The sequence below is a fragment of the Tupaia chinensis genome, unplaced genomic scaffold (assembly GCF_000334495.1).
Source record: "Tupaia chinensis unplaced genomic scaffold, TupChi_1.0 Scaffold000451_2, whole genome shotgun sequence".
Lineage (NCBI taxonomy): Eukaryota > Metazoa > Chordata > Mammalia > Scandentia > Tupaiidae > Tupaia > Tupaia belangeri.
The window spans coordinates 2,602,721-2,609,363 of NW_006159958.1; the positions used below are offsets into that span (position 1 = coordinate 2,602,721).

At 48.6% G+C, this 6,643-nt stretch overlaps 1 protein-coding gene across 1 annotated transcript in view; it reads right to left on the reverse strand.

Annotated features, from left to right (window-relative positions):
- CCDC13 (coiled-coil domain containing 13) overlaps positions 1–6,643 on the reverse strand; it is a 78,771-nt gene that overhangs the window by 71,484 nt on the left and 644 nt on the right. The gene's annotated exons all lie outside the window — the stretch shown is intronic.

A 6,643-nucleotide genomic window follows, 5' to 3' on the forward strand; every position in this document is an offset into this window, starting at 1 on the left:
TCTTTTCTGGAGAGATTTTCACTGTAGGGCGCGTGCGCTCGCCAGACAGACAGAGAGAGACATAGAGACAGAAAGCGAGAAATCACCCCCCAGGGGGGATGGTCACGCCGCAATCCCTTCTCCTCCATTCTCCTCTCGGGATCTTGGGCACGCACGCACACGCGCCCGGCGTGTTTTAAGCCACCGGGTCCAGGACACGAACCGCAGTCGACTACGTGGGAGTCCAGCGACATAGCCATTACGCTAACTGCTGGTTCCCTCTGCCTTTTTCTTTTTAAATGAGAGCGGGGAGATAGGTGCTCTGGTCAGGGAGGCCCACAGGTGGTCGGCATTCTGATCCTTCCTGCGAGTGCAGGCGTGCCCCACCATGCCGGGCCTGCGCAGGTTGGGCGGGGAGCAGAACCCAGGCCTCCAAGGTGGGCTCAGCTCAGTGCAGCAGCGCCCCACCACCTGTCCTGCCTCGGCTGAGCCCGTTCATCTGCTTTTTAATCTTCCCAGGGGAGTGTGACGCTCAGCCAGGATGGAGAACGAGAGCTGGTGCTTCCGGAGGGGCAGGCACCTCCCCTGGAAGCTGGAAGCTGGAGGGACGAGCCTGAGGTGGGGAGGGAGGGTGCCCAGGTCAGGGCAGGATGCTGTCCTGCCAGGAGAAGAGCATCTGCAGGGACAGTGTGATGAGTGTGGGGACTGAGAGGGGTCCAAGATGCCAGAGGGTGGGACAACGGCAAGGACAGTCAGGTCTGCTCGGCTCAGGAGCCTGGACTTCACCCTCATGTATGGGGATGTTCCGAGGGTGCACACACCTGCCTTTGGCCTCACTGGGAGGGAATTTCCAGGAAGGAACATGGGCCTAAGTCAAAGTAGTGGCAGTGGAGGTGAGAAGGGGGAACAAAAATGACTGCCAGAGGGGAGGGGCTGGAAGTGGGGGTGCAGAGGGCCAGGGGAATCAGGGGGTTGAGATTTTGCGTTTTAGTGTCTAGAGAGACAGCAGGTCCTGGCAGGGCAGCCGCTTTCCAGGCTGCAGGCAGGCCTGGTGCTGGACCGCTGGGCCTGAGATGCCGTAGGTCTTCCACAGGGAGACGCTGGGTGGGGGCTGGCTGGGTGGTCTGGGCTCAGATGAAACCTGGGCTGATGCCCCGGGTGCACAGAGCGAGGAGAGGGTGCACAGTGAGGAGGAGGTGGAAGCAGGAACAGCTGGGCATGCAGGGGCGAGCAGATGTCGCCAGGCAGACATGTGGGCAGGTGGGAGAGGCAGACCAGGGCGGAGGCTGTAGAGGCAGGAAGCTGTCGTTAGGATAGTGAGAAGGTGGCTACCAGGACCCTTCTGAGGGGGCCCCAGACGCATCCCCACCCCACTCTTCCTAAACAGTTTAACTATAAGTCAAGGTTCAACCTCGACCAAGGAAAACAGGATCTCTGTGGAGGCCGCTGTTTCCTAGGAACCAGAAAACTTTTGCTTTTCAAAAGCATATAAAAATAATGGGGACCAGCAGTTGGTGAATGGCTATGTTGCTGGACTCTCATGTGGTCGACCGCGGTTCGCATCCCGGACCTGGTGGCTTAAAACTCGCGCCGGGCATGTGTGTGTGCGCGTGCCCAAGATCCCGAGAGGAGAATGGAGGAGAAGGGATTGCGACGTGGCCATCCCCCCTGGGGGGTGATTTCTCGCTTTCTGTCTCTCTGTCTCTTTCTGTCTGTCTGGCAAGTGCATGTACCCTATGGCAAAACAAACAAACAAACAAAAACAAAAAAACTCTCCAAAAAATAATGCTAAAGCTACATTTTTTAAAATGCCCTTTGTCCCCACCTGATTCCTGACTACTCCAGGACAATGTGGCGTGCATTAAAGATAGGCACAAAGTGTGCTTGTCACTTGTGTTCTGGGAGTCCAGGTGTCACTCCGGACTTGGAAGACTTCTGTACCTTCCACCCACCCTGAATCTCATCTCTGCAGCACAAGCCAGCATGGGGTCCTGTGGGTGCTCAATTGGCGTTTGTGCCGTGAGTGAATAAAGGAAACGCAGCAGCAGGTTTTGCCCTCCAGCAAGCCACATGGAAGGCACTTGACTTGAGTTCATTTGCTCACATAAGGTAGAGGTCACAGACTCACACGGCAAAGGTTTAGCGGCACATCACAGCACGGTCCGGACAGCTCTGTCCTCATGGGACTTTCAGTCCGATTGAGGAGAGAGATACTGGCCAAATGATCGCATGAAAAATGATACAGTGGTCGGGAACCAGCAGTTAGCGTAATGGCTATGTCGCTGGACTCCCACGTAGTCGACTGCAGTTCACGTCCCGGACCCGGTGGATTAAAACTCACGCCGGGCACATGTGCGTGCATGCCCAAGATCCCGAGAGGAGAGTGGAGGAGAAGGGATTGCGGCGTGGCCACCCCCTGGGGGGTGATTTCTCGCTTTCTGTCTCTATGTCTCTCTCTGTCTGGTGAGCGCACATGCCCTATAGTGAAAATCTCTCCAAAAAAAGAAAAATGATATGGTGGTAACTGATTTTCTGAAGGAGAGGTACGTGGTGCCAAGAGCCTCTACCGGGGATCTGGCGCAGTCTGGGAAGCCCAGGAGAACTTTCCCAAACAGTGTGGACTGAGTATGTTTGTCCCTTCACAATTCATGCGTTGCTGTCCTCGCACTCTTGGGAATTCCAATAACCCAAATTGTGAGTCAAACCAAACGCTATTCTATATAAATCCCCCAGTGTCCCGTGTTCGTTTAACAACATGTTAATGGAATAATGCACCCAGGAGAGAAGCCCAGCCCTTCAGTATCAGGAGGAGTTAACCGAAGAAAGAGCATTTGGGCAGAGGAGCAGCATGCTCAAAAACCCTGCCGCGACCATGAAGAACGGTGACTACCTTCAAAACACTGATGTTCTGAGAGTCCAAAGCCTCCACCCACTTGAGTGTCTAGACAAGTCTAAGTGAAAAGCTGCCAAAATCTGAATACATATTCCTCAACTGCCACTGAATCTGCAACACAAAGAGAGGAAAACCGCAACGCTGAGGAGTTTGCAGACCACCTCCTCCTGTGCGTCTCTGATCACTCAGATTCATCTTCTAGAAATTAGGAAGAAAAGAAGAACTCATTAAATGGCTAGAAATCACTGCAGGGGCACAAGAAATATGTGAGACCAAGAAAATAGCTCACCCCCAAAGGAAAAGAATAACTTTTCTTTATCCACCGACAGTACAATGGAACTCACGGAAATGTCTGATAAAGAATTTAGAGTATTCATAGTGACAAAACTAACAGAGATGGAAGAGAAGAGAGACAATGAACCACAGAAAATAAAATCCCATGAGTTCCAGGAGGGGTGGAAGTTCTTGTGAGAGCTAAAAGAGGAAACATAACCATAAAAAAGTAATCAAATGGAGGGGACCAGCAGGTGGCGTGGTGGTTAAGGTGCTAGACACTCCTATGTGGCTGACTACGGTTCAAGTCCCAGACCTGGCAGTTTGCTTTCTCACTTTCTCTCTCTCTCTCTCTTTGTGTGTGTCTGTCTCTGGTCAAATTTTAAAAAAATAAAATTAATGAATAAATAAAATGAAATAATTCTTTAAAAAAATCATATGGAACTCTTGGGGACGAAGGCTATAATACAGGAAGTCAAAACCTCCTTTGAAAGTATTAAAAGCAGACTAAATAATACAGAAAATTGAATCTCAGCTGTAGAAGACAGAATCGCTGGACTAATAAAACCCACCACGTGGAACCAGCATTTGGCATAATGGCTATGTCACTGGATTCCCATATAGTCGACCGCGGTTCGAGTCCCGGACCTGGCAGCTTAAACTCATGCCAGGCGTATATGTGTGCATGCCCAAGATCCCGAAAGGAGAATGGAGGAGAAGGAATTGTGGTGTGGCCATCCTCTCTGGAGGGTGATTTCTCGCTTTCTGTCTCTCTGTCTCTGTCTTTCTGGAAAGCGCATGCACCCTATGGCAAAAAACACTCAAAAACAAAACAAGACAAAACAAAGAAATCCACCACGAAGACTGAGAAAATAGCCCCCCGAGTTAGAATAATATACAAGAAATACTAGATACCATTAAACATCCAAACATCCAGATAATCGGTATCCCAGAAGGTAAAGAGACTAATAAGGGCATTGACAAACTATTCCATGAAATCCTGAAAGAGAACTTCCCAAACCTAGAGAGGCATTCAAAGATCCAGAACCCAAGAAATACAAAGGACCTCAAATAGGATCAAGTCAAGAAGATCTTCAAGACACATTATAGCCAGAATGACCAAAACCACAGACAAAGACAAGATATTCACACTGGCAAGAGAGAGATGTCAAGTTACCTACAAAGGATATCCCATCAGGCTAACAGAGGCCCTCTCATCAGAAACAATGAGAGCAAGGAAAGAATGGGAAAATAAATACATTCAAAGTGTTGAGTGAAAAACAATTTCAACCAAGAATACTATATCATCAAGATTATCCTTCACATGGGAAAAGACAAGAACACTCTCAGATAAACAAAATCTGAAAGAACTTACCAACACTTGACCAGCTCTCCAAGAAGTTCTGAAGGGAGTGCTTATACCAGGAAAATTAAAGTCAGACACACAGAAATAGGAGTTCTAAAACAACTAAGAAAATGACCAGCTTAATGGTAGGGACAAGTCCAGAGTTGAACATTATCTTCCAGAATTTAAATGGAAAGATTGGACCCCAACAGAAGATAAAGTACATGAGCTTGAACTGGTGAAATAGAATTTTAAGACTTTTGACTAAAACATTACTGTCTATGCTTTGTTTTCTAGTGTTAAGGACTTTTCTCTCAAGTTGTGGACCTTTTATTCAAACAGAACCCTAACCTGTTTCCTGGCTTTAAGTATTAAGCAAAGTTCTCTTAACATTTTTAAAATTTTGATTCATTAAAGCTAAAACTGCCTTTATTGAAATTAAAGAATGTATTTTAAAAATACCTATTTAGTGGGACCAGCAGTTAGCGTAATGGCTATGTCGCTGGACTCCCACGTAGTCGATCGCGGTTCAAGTCCCGGACCCGGTGGCTTAAACTCACACCGGGCGCATGTGCGTGCATGCCCAAGATCCCGAGAGGCGAATGGAGGAGAAGGGATTGCGGTGTGGCCACCCCCCCTGGGGGGTGATTCCCTGCTTTCTGTCTCTCTGTCTGTCTGTCTGGCGAGCACACGTGCCCTATAGCAAAAACCTCTCGAAAAAAAAAAAGAACCTCTGTGGAAGGGTAGGACTGTCCTTCAGTTATAAAAACTGGAGTGGTAACATCTCTGATTTGACTAATCTACTCAGTATTCATGCTGGGAAAGCTTATGTTGTATACTCTAAAGATGTACAATGATGAAATGTAAATAAAAAATAAATTTCAAAAAATGGTGACTAAAGATCTGTGCTCCCACATCCACCCAAATCCTCTTAGCTCTGCCTTCTAGAATCTGAAGTTCTCACCTTCTCTCCTTCAGCTGCCACAGACCAAGACCCATCTTCTATCTGGGTCATCGCCATAGCTTAACACATGTCCCTGCAGCCACCCTTTCTCTAGCAGGTAGTCTATTCTTAACACATTAGTTAGGATGACCATGCTCACACATAAGCCAGACCTGCCCACCTCAGCACTAAACCGAGACCCAGCGGGATGTTTCCCACTCCTTTCCAGAATGTATCAAACCAGCAACCTTTTCCACTGACTGTTCTCTCCGATGGAACGGCCTTCCCCAGGAATTCACAAGGCTCCTTCCTTAAGCAGGGACAGGTCTCTATGCAGAGGATGTCTTCTTAGAGAGACCTTTCCTGACCATTCTATTTAATGCTGGACCCCTTCTCCTGCTCAGGACTGTTTTTCTTTGATATGCTTCTCAGTGTCTGACATACAGCACATCTTACTTATTCCTTACCTGTCTTCTCCCAAGCGGGTAAGCTACCTAAGGACACACTTTTTTTTTTTGAGAGGTTTTTGCTATAGGGCGCATGCGCTCACCAGACAGAGAGTCAGAAAGCAAGAAATCACCCCCCAGGGGGGATGACCACACCACTAACTGCTGGACCCAGGACACACATTTTTTTTCCCTCCCTGGTATATAAGAACACACATTTTAATCTATTTTGTTCATGGTTGTATGACAGCACATGGAACAGTACTTAGCACACAGTAGGTGTTCAATAAATATTTCTGGAACAAATCGATTTGAATCTAGGCAACCATCCTCGAAAAGGGCTTCTGTATATAACAGGCTATCCTATTATAATAGGGTGATTATAATAATTATAGTAAGTGCTTAGACAAGCAAAATCACATCTGCGTTCCACCTGCGGTGCTCAGGGTCCGGTCAGGACCTGTTACTTGTTCTAAGCGATCTTAAAGTAGGAGCTGAGATGCACAGGCTCGAACACCAAGGCTGAACAGAACTTCTGATTCTGGGCTGCACGTTTGCAAGTTCTCCCTCCCATGCTCACAAGATAAAGGCTGCCCACACTGCAAACCGACAGCTGACCGCGCCGCCGCCACGCACTACTTATATGTGTGACTCTGGGCGGGCGACCCTCCCCCGCGCCTCTCCAGCCCCAGGGCTGCGCTGGGAGCGGCGGCCGGGGAAGGGGAGGAGCGCTGGGCGTCCGGGCGGGCGGAGTGCTGGCTCTG